This window comes from Camelus ferus, chromosome 5 (genome assembly GCF_009834535.1).
Source record: "Camelus ferus isolate YT-003-E chromosome 5, BCGSAC_Cfer_1.0, whole genome shotgun sequence".
Taxonomy (NCBI): Eukaryota; Metazoa; Chordata; class Mammalia; order Artiodactyla; family Camelidae; genus Camelus; species Camelus ferus.
Window position 1 is genome coordinate 5,909,010 of NC_045700.1, and position 21,521 is coordinate 5,930,530.

At 38.6% G+C, this 21,521-nt stretch overlaps 1 non-coding gene across 1 annotated transcript; it reads left to right on the top strand.

Annotated features, from left to right (window-relative positions):
* The first annotated feature begins 5,009 nt into the window (after positions 1-5,009).
* Positions 5,010-5,082, top strand: TRNAA-GGC. Its single transcript has one exon. It is a non-coding gene; the product is annotated as a tRNA-Ala (tRNA).
* Positions 5,083-21,521: the final 16,439 nt, after the last annotated feature.

Consider the following 21,521-nt stretch of genomic DNA (forward strand, 5'->3'; position numbering starts at 1 on the left):
TTGTTGTCTCACCTGGAGATGATATTCTTGGGGATCTAATACCAGCCAGGTTAGGCTTCCCATCCCTTGGGCAAGTATTTGGAAGAGGAATGATGAATCTTCCAGGAAGCCTAAAGACCAGTTGATCAATCTGAGAATTAGAAACTGTTAGAAGTTTGAACATTAGTTTTGAACATCAGAGGTGGCCCAGGAGATGGTCATCACCTGTTGGCCCTGTGCTGGTGGGAGTAAACTGAAGGAGGTAAGGTTGTGGGCGTGGTGAGGCACCTGCAGCTCCCGCCTCAGGGATGCTGTCCCCAGCTGTGAGAGTTTGCACAAAGAACGTGCCAAGAACTCCCTGGCTTCGTGTTCCTCCTACAGACGGATTAAGTGGATGATACCTTACCTCCTTGGCTCACAGAGGTTGCAGAAGACCTGAGGAAATGATGGTTACTAGAGTGATTTGGAAAGTTAAAGGTGTTGGGAAGAGTGTAACTCCACAGGCCAAAGAAAACCATGCACGTTAAAAAAAGCATTATGAAATGTAAGGGCCCTAAGAGATGCCTCTCCAAGTTGCCCACATAGATGGTCCTACGCCCTCCATAAAATATGTCCTAGCTTTCTTGCCTCCAGTTCTTTGCTTAGCGTTGTCTACGGGAGGAAAGTTGAGTCAGTCTTTGGAGACTATGTCGCCTTCTAGTGACTCACCTACAGAACAGAGGCAATAATAACGTACTCCTGCGTTATTATAAAGACTGAGTGAAACAAAATGTGCCAAGTGCCCAGCACGTAGTAGGCATGGGATACACGTGGGGTAGGTCAGTAGGCTGTAAGCAGAACAGACATGAGCCCGTTCGTACAGAGGGCCAGGGAGCCATCTTTATTATTTCAGCTGTGTTTCTTCCCTGCTCCGTCTTGCGTGCTCCCTTCAGCAGAAAGAGCCACCTGAAGTGTCTCTGTGGGGCATCAATCTTTTCCTGACCCAGCCTCCCTGTCCCCAGAGTGACTTCCCTGGGTAATTGGCTGTCAGGATCTGGTTAGTGGAGGTCAGAGCATGACACAGCAGGCCACGAGGGCTTGCTGTACTAACTGGCTGTGATGACAGAGGTCACTCAAGTTTCAAAAATGCTGAGCTGCCATGAGAGAGGGGCCTTTTCTCCCCCTCCCTTGGAAGCGTGGCTGCGCCAGCCAAGCTGAGGAGGTGTACCTTGGGCTAAGGACTCTGCCAGCATCAGTATGAAGAGAACATCTTTAGATTTGTGCTCTCCCCTAAGAACAGCTTGGGGACCAGCAGCAAAGTCCTGGGGTGAGGGCTAGGGTCCCAGAGATAAAACTGGCTTTCAGAGACCCAGAATTCCCTTGTAGAAGGGTGGGCCGAGGATGTGTGTGTCTGTGTGTGATTGGTGTATTGCATGTATGTGTGTGTGTTCTCATATTTAAAAAGACTGCCAGAGCTTCCTGTCTCTGGTGCACCTGCCGGGGTGCCTGAGCTGCTTCCCGTCTCATTTCTGGGATCCTGTTCACTGGTATAACTGAAGAGAATCAAATCAGTAGCCTCAAAGACTACAAATAAAGAGTATTTGTAATCTCAGAAGAAATATACAAAGACCTGGAAATTGTGAGAGAGAAACCAAGAGACCCAGAGGACAGAACCAGGAGGTCTAACATATGGGTAGTTAGGGATCCAGAGGAAGAGGGAACAGATGGGGAAGAGGCGATGGCTAAACAAATAATAGAGAAACTTCACTCATCTGAAGAAAATCTGTTCACTGATCAAAAAGGCTGGATGCTAGGCAAGATGGTTACCTTTCCTGGAAAATTTCTGAAGTCCAAGGACAAAAGGAAACTCACATGCATTCAGACTGCGTGGACAATCTATTAATAAAGGAAAATGAATTGTTTTCTCATTTACAATAGTAGGAACTAAAAGAAGAACCTTAGAGATCATTGTCTTCAGTGACAGTGACCCAAACCCGGGGTCCCTCCCTCCTGTTCTGCCACCATTCCCCTGTCAGGCCAGGAGAAATGCATTTGTAGGTGCCTAAGGAGTCTGAGAAGAAATGCAACAGAAATGACCCAAATATCTAGGAATCAATAAATAAAGGAAACACACATCAAGAGCTACAGATAATAATATACTCAAATATAAACTTACAGCCTCTAATGTCAGTCATTATTAAAGAAAGACTGATGATAAAGGAGCCAAGAACCCACATTAAAAGCAAAATAGAGAAAAAATAAGAAGAAATTTACTTTGAAAAAAATATTTCAAATGAAACAGAAAACAACAAACAAAATCTGTTTTTTGCTTGTTCTTAAAGACTAACAAAATAGACGACTCTCATAAGATCAGGTAAGAAAAAAAAGAAATTAGGAATAAGAAAAAATAAAAACCACAGATACAGAACACCAACATTATGAGACTATTTTGCCCAACTGGCCAAAAAAGAGGAAATGGATAATTTCCTATAAAAATATAGAATACCAAAATTTCAAAAGAAATAGAAATTTCGAGGAAAGGCAGTTATCAATCAAGAGGAAGGAAAGATGACTGGCAACATATCATTAAGCAGAGTTTATATTAAGAGATATTGTAACCCAGCAGGACCCTGTGGGGCCTTCCCAGGGCAGACCCCTCCCCGTATCCTCTGCTGCAGCTCCTCTCTGAAGCACCCAGGTAATAGTATCTCTTGTATGTTTCCTGAGTGTTTCAGATGCTAAAAACCACCGCCACAGGGAAGAAATTAACTACTTGATGATGGAGAGCACGTGGCCCCCAGCCCTCTAGTGCCTGGGGGTTGGTAGTGTTGACTACCCTGTTCCCTCGACATCAACCAGTCAGAGAATCGTGCACGAGCTGATCACGTATCTGTGATTACCCTCCTCACCTGCCTTTAAATAGGCTTTGCTGAAATCCTTTGGGGAGTTCGGGCTTTTCTTGGGCATAAGCCACCCTGTCCTCCTTGCTCAGCCCTGCAATAAACCTTTTTCTGCTCCAAACTCTGACATTTCAGTTTGTTTGGCCTCACGGTGTGGAGGGCACATCAACTTGCTTTGGTAGCAATATTGCGCAGCAGTTCATCTAACCTTTAAATTGTGTACAATTCCAGTGTTATTTATGCTGTACCTCAGTTATTCTCAAAGTGCAGTCCCTAGACAAGCAGAAATGCAAATTCTTGGGCCCCAACCCAGATGTGCTGCATCAGCAACCTCTGGAGATGCAACCCAGTAACCTGTGGTTTAACAACCCCCCCAGGTGATTAAGTGTGAGCACCACAGCTCTACAAGATGATAGAAAAAGTAAAAGCTTCTGTGGCAGGTGCGTGTGTGGTTATTCTCTCTCTCTCTCCCTATCTGTCTATCATCTACCTGTCTTTTTATTTTAGGTGCACAGATTGTGCAAGTTCCTAAATTGCTAAAAGCTTTTTAGTTTAAAGCTGAATGCGTGTTGAATTTTACCACTTACTTTTCCCAGGTTCTGTTGAGACAATCATATAATATTTTCTTCTTTAATTTGATAATGTGATTTATTTTCACATTAAAAAAATATTCCATTCTCATTTGCAGTAAACTTTAAAAATATTGTTCAGTTCAGTTTGCTGATATCTTGTTTAGGGTTTTTGCACTAATTTCATGAATAATATTGATCTCTAATTTCTTTTTAAAAGTATCTTGATAAGATTTTCGTAACAGGGTTATGCAGGAATCATAAAAATGAGTTGGGAAGCGTTCCCACTTTCTCTCTTCTTTAAAAGAGTTTGCAGAATGTAAAAGAATGAAATTAGAACAGTCTGTAACACCATATACAAAACTAAACTCAAAATAGATTAAAGACCTAAATGTAAGACTGGATACTACAAAATTAGTGGAAAACACTCTTTGACATAAATTGCAGCAATATATATATATTTGGATCCATCTCCAAAGTAAAGGAAATGAAAGTAAAAATAAACAAATGGGAACTAATTAAACTTAAAAGCTTTCATACAGCAAAGGAAACCATGGACAAAATGAAAACACAACCTACTGAATGGGAGAAACTATTATGCAAATGGTATGATTGATAAGGGATTAATATCTGACATATACAAACAACACATACAACTCAACATCAAAAAGAAATAATCCAATGAACAAGTGGGCAGAATAACTCAGTGGACATTTTTCCAAAGAGGAACATACAGATGGCCTAGCAGGGGTAAGGGGCTACTGGTCTCTGTTCTCCACAAAGAGCTTTAGAGTAAAGTTCTCCTTGGTGTTTTTGCATCCAAACCTCTCTGATACATTTTTAAAATATGCACTGTTATACTTTGTTCTTTTTTTAAGTTGTTATAATGAGAAGATGAATATGTTATGTATGTTTGTCTGTCAGCCAGTGTTGAAAGTCCTTAACATTACTTTTTGGAGTGATTATCTCTTTCCTCCCCCCATCCCCCCACATGAAACCCATGTTTGGAAGTGCCTTTTCCTGATGGTGGGAGGGGATTAGTGGTGTGGAGGGAGGACAGGGGAGATGAAACAACACAGGTGTTGGTAGGTCCTATTGATGGAGGTGGGCTTCTGGTACCACTAGAAGATGAAATCATGATATCACCTGTGAGACCTCAGTGGCCTCAGGTTTTCCATATTCTGGATGAGCTCCATGGACTTGTGGTCCTTGGACTAGTATTCAACATATTCTTCTGCAGACGAAACAAGAGGAAGATATCTATAACAGAGAACATATCTCAATGGGAATGACAGAAATGCTGCTTCCTAGAAATGGTGATGAAAAATAATAATTCTCACTTGATTTGGCAGAAGGAAATTAGAATCTGTTTAGCAAACATAACCTACGAGGCGATTAATGTCACAGGCAACAGTGTTTTATCCTCAGGCCTGGTGTTACTTCAGTTGCATTGCGTCTTGCTCCTCCTTATTTGATCTAAGTTTCAAGACAAGTTCTCAGAGGCTGGAAGTGGCTTCCCAATGCTACGCAGAAAACAAGTGGTAAAACCACTGGCCTAAAATCTGGGGCTTTCTGAGGGGGTGGAGCGCATAGCTCAGTGGTAGAGCACATGCTTGGCACGCATGAGGTCCTGGGTTCAATCCCCAGTCCCTCCATTAAGGGAAAAAATAAATCTGACTTCCAGAGCAGGACCACATTCTTTAAAGATTTATAGGGTGCCTCCTACGTGCTAGGCACTGTTTTACTGTCATCCCATTCCCAGATCCTCAAAGGCCGAAAAATGTGTGTGTCTTCCAATCCACTGCCCTTAGTCCATTGTCCTCTACACAGTAAGCACTTGACTGGAGTTGCATCTAATTAGAGTTGAGGACCTGAAGAACAACTTTTCTTTGTCATGATTTGGCATATGTTATGGGTTGAGTTGTGCTCCCCAACCCCCCCCCCCCAAATTGATATGTTCAAGTCCTAACCATCCGTTCTTCAGAATGTGACCTTATTTAGTAATAGAGTCATTGCAAATGTGTATAATCAAGTTGTATAATTAGTAAAATTGTGGTGGTGTTCAGGTTCCTGTAACTGAGCCCAAGGTCATTAGAGAGGGCCCTAATAAAAGATGACTGGGGTCCTAATTAAAAGGGGACATTGGGACACAGAGATGGACACACATAGAGCAAAGACATTGTGAATGGATACAGGGAGGAAACTGCCAAGGACAAAGGTCTGGAACAGAGTCTCCCTCCAGCATTCCCAAGAAACCCACCCTGCTGACGTCTTGAGTTTAGACTTCTAGCCTCCAGAATGCTGAGATAGTAAAATTTTAATTGTTTCAACCAAAAAAAGAAGAGAAGACAAGGTGGAAATTTCACTACTCTTTACTATGACAAATGGCATCTTTAGCACCCAGAGGACAGAATTAAGGGAGAAAGTGTAACAAGGAAGAACAAATCTGACTCCACGTTAGATCCGTTCCTTTAGCTCTAACCTTGTGCTCTGTCTCCTGGGCTCAGTCATGCTGGTTCTGCGCCATTTGTAAAAGGATGTTGCCTAGAGCCTGAAATAGACAGGATAGTCAGTTCTCAAGGCTCTGACCTTTGAAGGTATAACACTTTCCCATTCACATAGAGATAAAAAGTTGCAGAACAGAGAATAACATTTGTCTTGTTGGGGGTTTATGGGAACATTGTGACCTGACCTATGTGATCAACTGCAGGAACAAAGGATTCCAACACCAAGAAGTTTGCAACAACCAACCACACCACCTCCCTTTTTTAGCATAAAAGGAGGCTGAATTCTGACTCAGGTAAGAACAGTTTTCCAGGACAGTAGCCCCCCCCCCCCCAACCATCTTCTCAGTCTGCTGGCTCTTTGAATAAGTCTTTATTCCTTGCCCCAACACCTTGTCTCCGAATTTACTGGCCTGTCATGTGCCGAGCAGACAGAGTTTGGACTCAGTAACAAAAGAGCAACTGTGTCCCTTTTCCTATAGGAGCCTCAAGGTTATGAATAGATAATTCTGTACCTTTTCAGCTCACTACAGTAAACATGTACTGAGCACATACAATGCAACAGACACTGTGCTGAGGATACACAAGTAAATTAAGATGCAATCTTGAGAAAAGCCAAGGAGTAACTATTCCCCATTTGAGTGGTACATGAGGGAGCCACTGAAGCCCAGAAGAGGGGAGTAGAAGGAAATTCTCCTGGAGGAGACAACTGGGCTATCTTGCAACCTAAGGAGAAATTAGTCAAGAGTAGAAAGGAGAGAACGGCACAGAATTAAAAGCACTGAGAGGTGAAGTAACATTCTTCCTTAAGTTTCACAAGAATGGACAGATGTGCTGACTTGAACACAGACACACAAGCTTAATCCCTCTGCCTTCACCCTCCCTGCACCTTAATGCTCAGCATTTCACCTTTGCAGCCTCAGGTGAAGATACAGAGGGCCTTCTGCAGCAGTCTTTATCGTGTAAGATGAGCTTGGCCCCTGGCTGTTGTCACCACGTGACAAACACAAGGCAGGTGCTCCCAGGAAAGCAACTCAGTAGCTGCATATTTCAGGAGATTTACACTCACACTCAAATAGTGCAGAGAGAAGTATGTTTTCTGCTTTCAGTGTTGCATTAATTGCGAGATTGGTGGGATGAAGGAGAGGGAGAAAGACAGAGAGGAGGAGCATGAGGTCCTTGGCTGCCTCGGAGGCTCTTCTGGGAGGCAGGTGGGTCTGGTGATGTGATGTAGGACAGATAAGAGTGATGGAGCAAGTATATTGGCTCCTGTAGGGGGCACTTATGTTGGGGGTTGGTTGCTTGGAAAGGCAGTCTGTTGGAGAGGAGAGTATGCCAGCTCGCTTCAGCAGCAATGAAAATCACACTTCATTAGAACAAGGCTAACGGTTAATGAGTAATGAGACCCTTCCGATGGCTGTGGAGCTGACCATGGTGCTGCTCAGGTGCCTGTCCTTGAGGACCCTCCTATCTCGCTTACCTGGTCCAGAACAACACAGCAGAATGTTCTTTCTGAGGTTTCTAGCCTTCAGGTCACTGATGTCCAGAGAACAACGGTGTTCTCCAGACCCCATTTTCCCTGGCAAACTGGGTAAATGAGGGGGAGGAGGCTGTGGGGAAGAATGTCGTGGGATGACTTAATTATGTGATTTAGGCTCTCTTGCCTGGTTCCACACTACTTAGAAGGGAAACATGCATTCATTCTAGTGGTTTCACTTCTTGCTATTAATGGTAAAGAGTATACAAATCATGGTTAATAGTCAAGGAAGATGTTTATTTCAGTTTTTAAATCTTGAAGCAACCCAATATGCAAACATAGGAGAATAGGGATATAAAATAAATCCCTCAATAAAATTTAAGATCATAAAGTGATTACAAATTTGCTTAAAATAATTTTAATGGCATTGGGAATTTTCAGGAAATGATGAGAGGCAGAAAATCAGGATATGAAACTGCATGTAGCAATGTTTTTCAGAGTACAGGTCACCACAAATTAGTGGATATTGTGATAGGCTTATCAGGATGCAAAGAAACAGAATAGAAATGATCAGAATTTATTGCAAATAGTAAAGGTAAGTAATGTTTTGTGAAATTTTTGGAGTAAAGCAAAGCCTATATGTTATTAGGTTGTAGTCCATCAAAGAAATCTGAGAAACAGAGTATATGCTATGTTTTTAACTTAAAAAAATATATAGAGAGAGATTGTCCTCAACATATTAACAGGGATTGCTTCTAAGAGTAGGATTATTGATGATTTATATTTTCTTATTTCTGCTTTTCTATGGCTTCAAACTTTTCCATAAGCATATATCAATTTCATTCCCAGAAAACCAGCCATAAGCACGATCATGAAAGCCAGGTAAGGTAATACACTGACCATCACAAAATGATAGAAGGCCACAGCCCCCTTGGTGGGGTTATCTTGAACCTCACAGCAGCTATTCCTTTTAGGATATTAAAGGCTAGTTGTTTTCAGATGTCTCCTTCCAAGAACATTATTTTATGGCAGTTTTAAAATAAGAAAGCTTTTAAAGTTTGTGAAAGTAAAATTGGCAAAAGATGGACTGGGGTGCATTAGTTTCTTATTGATGTGTAACTAGAGACCACAAACTTAGAGGCTTTAAAGAACACAACTCACCATTCCATAGGTCACAAATCTCAGCACAGTATCACTGAGATCCTTGCTCAGTCTTGTGAGGCTGAAATCAAAGTGTTGGCAGTGTTCTGTCTTATCTGAAGCCGGGAATCCGCCTCCAAGATCATGTGGCTGTGAAGAATTCAGTTCTTTGATTGTAGGACACAGGTTCCTGTTTTCTTGCTAGCAGTCATCAGGGGACTTCTCTCAGGTCCTAAAGGCCTCCTTCATCTTCAAAGTCAATAGAGTAAAATATCCCTCATGTTGAATCCCTCCCGTGCTATGAACCTCTTTTTCAAGGAAGAGACAACTGCCCTTTAAGGGCTCACCTGATTAGGTCAGACCCACCAAAGCTAATTTTTTTGTCCCTAAGGTCAACCAATTTGGAACCTTAATCACATCTGTAAAATCCCTCCGTAGCATCACCCACATCAGTGGTGACTGAGTAAGTGAGAGTAGGCCCCTGGAATCTTGGGATCATTTTGAGGGCTCTCCAGCATAGAGTGTGGGGCTGTTCAGAGGGAAGCAGCCTGAAGTCACTGCCTTTCAGCACCCACCTTCATAGGTGTCGTGCACGGATTCAGAGCAGATCTGTGAATGAGAGCTGAAAGTATCGATGCATTTGTTGAGTACATTTTGTGTATAGACACTTTGCTAGGTGCCGTAGGCACACAACCTTCAGAGATTGAGTAAGGATTCCTATTTTTCAGAAAAAATCGTAAGACCCAGAGACTTTAAGCATGTACACGATGACCTTGTAAGTAGAAAAGGTGGAATTCATGCCCAATCACCTTCTACTTTTTCTTATTGCTCCCCTAAGACATAATAAATAGGTTATATTTTCAGATTAAGTGATTGGGTTGGAAGTTGAAATACTGAGGATTTCCCCACCTCCTAGCACCTCAAAGGGCTTAATGCAGTTTTAGGAAAATCATGTAATAGGGAAGAACAAATTTGACTCCATATTGGATCTGTTTCTTTTACTTTAATCTTTGTATTTTACTGCTTTTGCTGTGAGTTTATCACTGAAGTGATGTTGTCTGTAACTTAAGTATACATAATGGCCCATCTTGGGAACCCTGCCTTCCATGACTGAGCTTGAGCTAAAATACCTTTATTTGGCTCACAGGAATCATCCTGACCAGGCCCACCTATGATTGGCTGCAGGAAAGAAGAAATTGACACATCCTTGTGGAGGTCTGGCTGGAACCAGGATATATTTGCAACAACATCACTTTTTTACTTGACCTCCTCACCTCCTGCATCTTTGTTCTATAAATGAAACTATCATCGAAACCTGGCTGAGATACTTCTTTAGGACACTCATCCACCATCTCCTTAGTCTGCTGACTTTCTGAATAAAGTCATTATTCCTTGCCCCAACAATTCATTTCTTGATTTATTGGCCTGTCATGCAGTGATCAGTATAAGCTTAGGCTCAGTAACAACCACATTTTATTATCCCACCATTTCTGCATGTGCTTGTGGTTGACATCACTCTTCATCCACAGTGTTCTACCCATTGATTCAGGAGAAGTGCCATGGGAAGCAATTAGCTGGGGACTATTCGGGTGACAACTGAGACAAGGGCCAGCGTTTGAGAACTTAGGACTTTAAATATGTTAAGATGAAATAAATAATACATCAGAAGCACATCAAGGTTTAATCAGTGTCTTTGAAAGCTGTGTTCTCTGTTGTGTTTAGGTTATCACATAATATATTCATATAGCTTACAGCCTTGACAACTAGTGAAATTTACTTTTCCATCACACTTTCTTACTGCTGTCTATCCTGTCATTGTCATTGACTCATGCACTTTTCATTCATCCAACAGAGAAGTACTAACTTCTTTCTGTGTAAAAGTGAATGTGCTAAATGGCAGACAGGCACCTCAGTGAGGAATGTCCTTGGTCCTCTATGTGCTCACAACGAAAGTCTAATATTGTTTGTCTTGGCTTCACTATCAAATCTTTCTTCTACTTGCTGGGAATCTTCTCTGGCTCCTTTTGCATCGAGTGCTCACCAACTGAGGTGTCTGCACAGCGTTCTAGAGCTTCTTGATGCTTGGATTAAGGGAAAATTAGGAAGAGACTGGATGAAAATGAGCTCTGACATCTAACTTGCTAGCATGTATTCAGTGACTCATTTACACTTGCATTCAGCATGTTTTTACTGGGATCCCTAGAGTGCTGATATTTATGGGATGTACAGGGGAATAAAGCAGGGTACCTGCCCTCCAAGTGTTTACTATTCACAGAGAGGAGTTTACAAATATCTGTAATACACAGAAGTAGAAAATAAATGTTATGAATGGAATAAACAATTGAAAAAAATAAAGAAAGCTCTGAAATTGTGCTAGGAAAGAGCAAATCTGACTCCATACTGGATCTGTTTCTTTTACTTTATCCTTTTTATGTTGCTTTTGCTAAAGTTTAGAATGTTACCTGGAGCCTAAAATATACAGGAGAGCCCATCCTCAAGGCTCTGACCTTTAAGGGTATAACACTTTCCCATTCAGAGAGAGATAAAAAGTTGCAGAACAGAGAATAACATTTGTCTTGGAGGTTTACAGGAATGTCGTGACCTGACCTCCGTGGAGCTGCAGGATGGAAGGATTCTGACATCAAGAAGTTTGCAACAACCAACCCCACCCACGCCCTTTTGGTATAAAAGAAACCTGAATGAACGGATTTATGAGTGTCCTACTGCACCTGAGAGGAAGGAGAGATTATGAGATGAGGAGTGTGGTGTGACCTAAGGAGGCATTTCATTTCACAACAAGGTAATTCTTCACATATGTACTGAGGCCCATGTGTGCCAGACACTGTTTTAGATTCTGGAGAAAACATTTGAGTAAGTTTTAGAACTTTCTTAGCTGTTTATGAAAAGGTGAATTCTAAGCAGAAGGAATGGAGAAAGTTGTTATAAAGGTAGAATAATACAAGGTTTACTTAGGACAGAGAAGTCAAATTTGGCTTTGGGTTTTTTTTTTTTCAATTCATAAGCTCATTTATCCATTCACTCCTAAAACATCTTTTGAGTACCTCCAGGTGAGTGCTGTGCTAAGTTCTGAGCATAAATCTGGGGAGTTTTCTGCCCTCAAGAAGCTTGCAGATTCCTGAGAGTCAGATATCCCCATAAATAATTATGGATGCTTTACTGGAAGAATTCTTCACTTGGTTAAAAGATCCCAGGAAAGATACTATTTGGGCTGAGCCCGGTCATTCAGAGAGCCAGGAACTCAGTGAAGGCGACAGGTGTAGATGCTCTTGGAAAGGAGACAGCACAAAACAGGCTCTCTTTTATTTGAGCTTAGAGTGATGAAAAAAGGTAGACATGTAAATATCGACATATTTTCTTGGGTTTTTCACAATGAAAATGTGGTGTGGGATTTTAGAAATGGGACTCAAAGATCAAACTTGCTTTTATGCTTCAGTGAGAGCGTGCAGTGCCTGTAGCCTGGGTGGTGAGAGGAGAGGGTTGACCCTGCAGTCGGCGACAACAGTGCTCTCCAGTTTGAGTACTGCACCGAGTGGGGCCAGCCCTTCCTGGGCCCTGGGCATCAAGTTAAGGGGAGTGCCTTGCTTACAAGGGACTGGTGTTCTGCTGGGGGAGGCATCAGAGGGCTGGGTACAGACCACACAGGGGTGTCTGCAGCACACTTCAAGTGCTACCTTATGGGTAAGCAGAAGGGTCTCTGGGGGAAAACAATGGGGTGTCCAGGCCAGATAGGGAAGCCTAGGCGTACGAAGAGTCATAATATGTTATGGGCTCAATTGTGTCTCCCCTAGAATTCTATGTTGAAGTCCTAACGCTAGTCTTCAAAATGTGACTGTTTTTTGAGTTAGGACCTTTAACGAGGTAATTAAGTAATTACAATGAGATCCCTGGGGTGGGCCCTAATCCAGTATGACCGGAATCATTATAAGAAGAGATTACGACACAGGCATGCACAGAAGGAAGACCATAGAAACCATGGTGGGGGAGGGGGTGGAGATGGCCATCTATAAGCCAAGGAGGGAGACCTCAGAGGAAATCATCTCTGGTCTTAGACTTGATCTAAGCCTTCCAGCCCCCAGCACTGTGTAAGCTCCTCAGTCTGTGGCATTTGTTATAGCGGTCCTCATATATGGATACATGATGTGTTAGATGGCAGATCCCTAAGGCAGAAGGACTGTGAAGAAAGTATGGTGTTTTCAAGAGACGTGCTTATGGTTCAGGATTTAATAAGTGTCCTGGCTTTGAGGGAAAATGGTTTGGGCTCTCAGGGACAGAGGAAGCTTGAGCTTGGTGGGTGAAATCAGCAAATACTGCTCACATACTTCACATCATCCCACGGTTGTTTGTGCTCTAGGCACTTGGGCCTGAATATTCAATTTTGGATATTTTCATTAATCTATCTTCAAGCTCACTGATTCTGTCTTCTGCCTTGTCTAATCTTGATCATCTTACTAAAGGCATTCTTTAGTTTTGTATAGTGTTTTTGACTTCCAGAATTTCAATTTAATTCTTTCTTATTTTCTCTTTCTCTTCTTAAATCATCCATCTGTTCTTTCATATTGTTTCATTTTCTATTAGATTCTTTAACCTATTAATCATAGTGATTTTAAGTTTACTGTCTGATAATTGCCACACTTATTTCATTTCTGAGTATGGTTTGGGTGTTTTCTCTGTCTATTCAAATTTTCCCCTCCTTTTCTTGCTGTTCAGGGAAGGTTTAATTGAGCAGACTGTTGAGCAGACCTGGGTTGTCCTAACCCCACACATTCCCAGGAAAGGCCAGTCCCCAAGTTTTCACTTGAACAGATCCTGGTAGATGTGCTCTAAGCTCTTGAAATATTCTTCTTGATAAAAATATTGTATGTAGAAGTCCTTCAGCTGTGTGATATCAGTTTGACCAATAGTCTATGCTAAAAGTGTAATTTATGGGGAACATATGTTTTTGCTATGAAGGACTGGAGTCTGAGTAGCTGGGGTCAGTCATGGAGGACATATATGCCTTCATGAATGACCCACAGTAAAAACTTTGAACATCAAGATTTTTCTGGTTGACAAAATTTCACACATGTTAACACACATCATTGCTAGGAGAGCTAATTAGGTACATATAAGCCTTGGACTTCACCCATGCACTTTTTTTTTTCTTTGCTTATTTTAATCTGTATCCTTTCATTGTTATCAGTCATTATCATGGTTATTAAAGCTTTTCTGAGTCCTATCATCCTAGAAAATCAATGTCAGAGGGCAGTCTTAGGGACCTATGACACACTTACCTTTTAGCTTGCCTTGTAATTTTCTTTCTCTTAAAAGTTATTTTTCAATTACAGTTTTAGCCCATTAAAAAGGCTTTATTATTATTATTATTATTATTATTATTATTATTATTATTATTAGCCTGTTTAAAAAATTTGACAAGATTTTTACTATGTGCTTGGAGCAGCCAGAGGAACAGAGGGGGAGGTTAGGATGTAAAGTCACAACACTATTTGATTTCCTTTCTTTTATTTTTCTTTCTTTTAACTATACTTTTTCCTTGGCTTCTTTATTCCTCTTCTTTTTTTATGTCTTTTTTCCTCCTCAATTTTTAAATCTTTATCCAATTTGGAACATAAGCTTGCCTTTCCCATCTTCCTTCCTTCCTGCCCACCTGCCTTATTGCCCTCCTACTTTCTTACCTTCCAAAGCTGCTGTGATTTTAACTTTCACCCTTGACCCAAGCAATTCAATCATTAATTAATAAACTCTACCAATTCCTGAATAGGACAAGGACTTGGAGGACTTAATTATTATCCTCTTCTCTTATACATTTTGGTATATTATTTCCATCTCACTTTGTATGTCTCAAATTAGGAATTATTGTTGTTCTTATTATTACTTATAAATAATTATTTGCATTTATCCAGCTCTACCAATTTTTTCACTTATCATTCTTTTTCCTATTATTTTCTTTCCTTTGAGATAAACTTCTTCTTGAATTGAATTATAGGTATACTTTTTTTTGCACTTCTCCTTATTGCACTTGGCAGATACTGTGTTTTTATCTTTATCTTTATTTTTTATTTTTTTTTTTACAAATTGGAGGTTTGTTCCTGCTTGAAACAAGTCTATCAACACCATTTTCCCAACAACATTTGCTCACTTTTTGTCTCTGTATCACATTTTGATAACTCTTACAATTATTTAAAATGTTCATTTTTAGTATATTTGTGATGGTGGTCCATGATCAGTGATCTTTGATGTTGCTACCATGACTTGCTGAAGGCTCAGATGATGGTTAGAATTTTTTAGCAATAAAGCATTTTTTAACTAAGGATGTACATTGTTGGTTTTTTAAGACATAATACTATTGCACACTTAATAGACTACAGTGTAGTGTAAAACATTACTTTTACATTCACTGGGAAGACAAAAAATTCATGTGACTTGCTTTATTGAAAATTGTGCTTTATTGCAAGTGGTCTATAACTGAACCTTAAATATCTTTAAGGTATCCCTGAATTCTATAATCTTTTGACCAGAATTTGTTAGTAGCAAACTCTCAAAAATCGTTCAAAGATATCTTGATTTACCCATACTCTTGAATAATAGTTTAGGTAGGTATGTGACTCCAGATTATCATATTTTCTCTGTACCTTGAAGAAAGTATTCAAGCTTTTTTGGACTTTGTTGTTACTGTAAGTTGCTGTCAGTCTAATTATGATTTAATTGCAGGTAATTGATTTTTTAAAAAATTTACAGCTTTTAGGATCTCAATGCCTTTGACAGTTTTCAATTTTACTGTAATTTACATGCATATCGTCTTTTTATTTAGTTGACTTGTAATGCATTGCATTTCCTGAATGTGAGAAACTATGCTTTTAATCAAATTTGAGAAATCTAAGCTGTTTTCTCTTCAAATATTTCTAGTCATCCATTCTATATTTCCAGAATTAAACAACCCAATCCAAAAATGGGCAGAAGACCTAAACAAGCAATTCTCCAAGGAAGAAATACAAATGATCAATAGGCACATGAAAAAATGCTCAATATCACTAATTATCAGAGAAATGCAAATCAAAACTACAATGAGGTATCACCTCACACCAGTCAGAATGGCCATCATTCAAAAGTTCACAAAGGACAAATGCTGGAGAGGCTGTGGACAAAAAGGAACCCACCTACACTGCTGGTGGGAATATAATTTGGTACAGCCACTGTGAAAAACAGTATGGAGATTCCTTGAAAGACTAGGAATAGACTTACCATATGACCCAGGAATCCCACTCCTGGGCATATATCCAGAAGGAACCCTACTTCAAAATGACACCTGCACCCCAATGTTCATAGCAGCACTATTTACCATAGCCAAGACATGGAAACAGCCTAAATGTCCATCAACAGAGGACTGGATAAAGAAAAGGTGGTATATTTATACAATGGAATACTATTCAGCCATAAAAATCGACAACATAATGTCATTTACAGCAACATGGATGTTCCTGGAGAATGTCATTCTAAGTGAAGTAAGCCATAAGGAGAAAGAAAAATACCATATGAGATTGCTCATATGTGGAATCTAAACAAAACAAAACAAAACATAAATACAAGACAAAAACAGACTCATAGACATAGAATACAAACTTGTGGGTGCCAAGGGGGTGGGGAGTGGGAAGGGACAGACTGAGATTTCAAAGTGTAGAACAGAGAAACAAGATTATACTGTATATCACAGGGAAATATATATGCAAGATCTTGTGGTAGCTCACAGTGAAAAAAAAATGTGACAGTGAATATATGTATGTCTATGTATAACTGAAAAATTGTGCTCTACACTGGAATTTGATATAACATTGTAAAATGACTATAACCCAATAAAAAATGTTTAAGAGAAAAAAAAGACATAAATTGGGTCTTATAGGTCTATCTTCTAAATCTCTTAACTTCCACTTCTCTACAATTATTTTAATTTCTGAATTTAACTAGAAATTTTTATGAGTGGCTCATTTTTTCTTATGACTTATTTATTGTCTGTGTCTAATTATTTTAAATATACTAATTTTATCCTTTTATTTACATGAATATTGGAGATTCTATTTATTTTGCTCTTCACTGAAGATCATGTATGGTTATCTTCTGATGCAATTTATTATTTTGGATTGTGAACTCATTTTTCAATGGTGCTTCATCTGTGGGAATCCTTTGTATTCTGTATTGAGGACTTTCCTAACAAGCTTTTGAATTGGCTCTGTAAGTCACTCTATGAGCATCACTGACCTGACAATGATTTTTATGTTAATGTCTTGGACCATGTATTATTTTAGGTTCTCCACAAAACAGAACCAATAGACTGACTCTCTCTCTCTCTCTCTCTCTCTCTCTATATATATATATATATGTAATCTACCATCTATCTATCACCCATCTATCATGTATAAAGAGATGTATTATAAGGAATTGGCTAATGCAATTACGGAGACTGTCAAGCCTGAAATCTGTGGAGACAATGTCCCCATTTGAGTCTGGAACAGCTTCCAGAAGAGCAGCTATCTCAATTTTGAGTCCAAGGCTAGAAGGGGGCTCTAGAACCAAGAAGAGCTGGTGTCCCAGTTTGAAAGCCACCAGGCAGGAAGACCCAATGTTCCATTTCTAAGGTCATCAGGCAGGAGAATTCTCTTACTTGAAAGTCTATCTTTTGCTCTATTCAGGCATTCAAATGATTGGATGAGGACTATCTACATTATGAAAGGGAATTGCTTTACTCAGTCTACTGATTTAAATGTTAATCTTATTCAAAAGCATAGCCACAGAAACACTCAGAATAATGTTTTACCAACTATCTTGAAACTTGTTTTTCTTTTTGTTTTTTTCCCAGTTAAGTTGACACATAAAATTAATCATCACGGACCAAGTTGGTTGAGTAAATTCAAATCCTAATTACAAGTGTGAAATGGCTTATATTTTGTATTCATAGGGGAGAATTCTTTTATCTTGTACCCTGAGCCCAGGTAAAGTGAGCTAAGTTTTGTCTTTTGTTCTTGATTTTTCCTCTTTAATCTTGAATTATTTCAAACTAAATTTATTAAAGATGCAGATATATTTAGATAATGGTCTTAGTTCTAATTCCCTTTTTAATGCTTCCCTAAGATACAGTTTATTATCTCCAAGAAGGCATTAAATTTCAGTTCTTAAGCTGCAAAGCTGGGGACCCTCTCAACCTGTCCTTCTCCTGGGGTGATTGCTGCATGATCTCTTATGTTTATTGGTCTTTGTTTCCTTTCTGTTCTCTTGGAATCTGAGGAATTCTCTATCACTCACATTATTTTGTACAAGCTTCATTTTGCATTTAATGTAATGTTTACTAAATACTTTAAGCACTCATAGGTGCTTGGAGTAAGAAGTTTTCAGTGTATTTAGTGTCCTAATTATGCTAATATTATGCTAATACCTGGAAGCCAAATCAGTTATTGTTATTTTACAATTTTGGGAACCAGCCTACACAAATATAGTATTATCATATTCTAAGATGAGTGGGAATAGAACCAGTAGTTTCTGAAAACACCTGAAATAAATCATGATCCCATTCAGTTAAATTCCTCCCTTTATTGTAGCATTTCTAAATTCTGTCCTTCCACCAGAAAGAGAAAGAAAAATACCATATGAGATCACTCATATGAGGAATCTAAAAAACAAAAACAAAAACAAACAAACAAACAAAAACAAAGCGTAAATACAGGACAGAAATAGACTCACAGACAGAGAATACAGACTTGTGGTTACCAGGAGGGTGGAGGGTGGGAAGGGATAGACTGGGATTTCAAAATTGTAGAATAGACTACACTGTATAGCACAGGGAAATATACACAAAATGTTATGATAACTCACAGAGAAAAAAATGTGACAATGAGTGTGTATATGTCCATGAATGACTGAAAAAGTGTGCTGAACACTGGAATTTGACATAACATTGTAAAATGATTATAAATCAATAAAAAATGTTAAAAAAATAAATTCTGTCCTTCCAAATGATTTTTTTAGCACAGTTTAATTCTTTAATTGTTAAATTGCACATGGATAATTGGTAAAATATATGTTCCCTTTGTTTATCCTCATATATATAATTATGGTTAGAAGAGGAGATACGTATTTTTACTTTATTCAAATATAATTCATGTTTACTGTTTTTGTAGTATCTACTAGAAAAATATAAACTCACAGGCTTTAATAAAACCTCTTGATACATGCTCCATGCATCACAGTCTGTTTTAAAACCAATAGGATAAGTGAGATTTTGTTCCCAAGGATGACATATGATTACTTGTATGGTCACCCTGGACACGTACTGATAGAAACTCCTTGCTTCAATTTCTGCTGAGTCACTTGTATGGAGACTTTTTAATTAGATTCTGGTGCTGGTTCAGTCATCCATTGAGAGAAAGGATTGCTAAATAGGTTGCAAAGTTAGCTCAAAGCAGCTGGGACAGCCAACTGGGAAATTGTAGGAATATGGATTTCAACATGGTATTTTCAAGGAAGGCAATTATTCTAGACCTAAAATGAATAGTCCAGAGTTACTTGAGATGCTCAGAAAATTTAAAATAAGGCTACATTTTTTTTTACTTATTAAAAAACTAATTTAAAATAAATATATAAAATATATTATACATTTAATTTTACAATCGATTTTGATTTACAGAAAAGTTGCAAGGTAATATATAGTTTTTCTATATAATATAGACTCAGTTTCCCCTATTTTAACATTTACATTAGTGTGGCAAATTTTCATGATGAATGAACTACTACTGATACATTATTATTAGCTAAAATCCATATTTTATTCAGAATTACTTGGTTTTACCTTTACTCTTCTAGGATCTCATGCAAGATAACACATTACATCTAGTCATCAGGTCACTTTGGGTTTCTCTTGGCTGTTTCGTATTTTCAGTATTAACTTATTTTTGATGACATTGAGAGATTTTAGGAATACTGGCCATGCACTTGTCAATTGGAGTTTGTCAGGTGTTTTTCTCATGATTAGGATGGAGTTATGAGATTTTGGGAGGATGACTATCAATATAAAATACCATTTTTATCACATCATATCAAGAACATATACTATCATCATTACATAACTGTTAAAGTTAATCTCAATCAGCAGGCTAGTAGAATTGTAAATCTACTTTTCTTTCCCCTTTCAATACAATGCTCTTTGGAAGAAAGTCACCATGCACAGTTTTCGTGTAAATGGAAAGCTAGGCTTCACCTTCTTGAAGGCATAATATCTATATAAATTATTTGGAATTCTGCTTGAGAGATTTCTTTAAAATCCCCCTTTTTATTTATCAGTTTAATCATGTATGTCAGTATGACCTCATGGACGTGTATGTTAGAGTTATAATCCAAAACTACCTTATCCATTCATTCATTCATTCATTCATTCATTCATTCATTAATCTATTTATCTTTTGCTTAATTTATTCCAGTCTTGGCCATTGGGAACCACTTCTATTGGTTATTTTGTCCCTTGACATATTCCTATCATTGTCATTTTTTTGAGCCCTTCCATATTTTTGAATTCTTCAGATTCATATATTTCCTAATCCAGTCCTAGAACCAACCATTTTTCTGAGGATCCAAAGTTTCTTTTATTCGAGAGTGATAGTAGAAACCAAGATCTGGGCACTAAGTGTGCTCATTGCTTCTGAGGTATCATTGCTTCTAGGTCCTCTCAGCTGATAGAGAAAGGAATATGTGTGCATGTGTACGAATCTGTGCATACACACTGACACACACCAATAAATACATCTGTTTTTATAATCTGTATAAAAATAAACATGAGTTCATACTGATGTCTCCAACTCCAGCTTATTATATGTGGGTCATTCCAGCCTCTTCCCCTGCTTATCTGTAACCTTCCCCTTCAACAGTGAGAAACGTGGCTCTCACTATCTGCCATACATTAATTTTCCAATTCCAGTACACATGGATAGTGGTCACAAAATCATTTAATCTATGCATCATGTGAAACTATTTATCAATTTCTACTATTTTAATATGCAGATTCTTTTGCCTTCAGTTTACAGACTGCACATTTCCAGAGTTACTTAGGTCATCACTTTTCTCATGTTCCTTTCCGTAATAGATGTTAGATTATTTTGTCCCATTCTACATTCTATCCTGGAGTCTGTTGACATAATTTTTAAAATTTGCATGCATAAATATTCATGCTTATAGCTGTAGAATTTTGTGGGGTCATATAGCCATTAGTCCAATGCCATACAAAGTAGTTTCATCACTCTTAATAAAAATACTTTGTGCACCTCCTATGGAACCATTCTCTCCCTGAACCTGTGATAACCACTGATCAGTTTAACATCTCTATAGTTTTCTATTTTCCATTATGCCATATAAATAGAGTCATACACTATATGGTCTTTTCAAACTGACTTCTTTCACTTAGCAACATTCAATTAAATTTATTACATCTTTGCATGACTTGATAGCCTATTTCTTTTCTTTTACTAAATAGTATTGCATTGTATGGATATACCATAATTTCTCTATTTATTCTCTTGCTGAATACTGGTTGATTGCAGTTTTATTTCGTGATTATGATTCTATAAATGTTGCAGATTGTCATGTGGATGTTGTGTTTTAAATCAATTGGGTAAATATGTAGGTACAAAATTACTAGATTGTATGGTGTGATAGACTGAATAAAGTCCTCCAAAGATATCCAGGCCCTATTCTCTAGAACTTGAAATATTACATTACATGGAAAAATGGACTTTTAGATGTGATTAAAAATTTTGAAATGAGAAGATTATCCTGGATTATCTGGGTGAACCCTAAGTATAATCACAAATGTCATAAGAGAAAGAAAGAAAATTGACTACAGTGTGGATGATAACATGACAAAATCAGAGAGAGATTTGAAGACGCTACGCTGCTGGCTTTGAAGCTGGAAGAAGGTGTT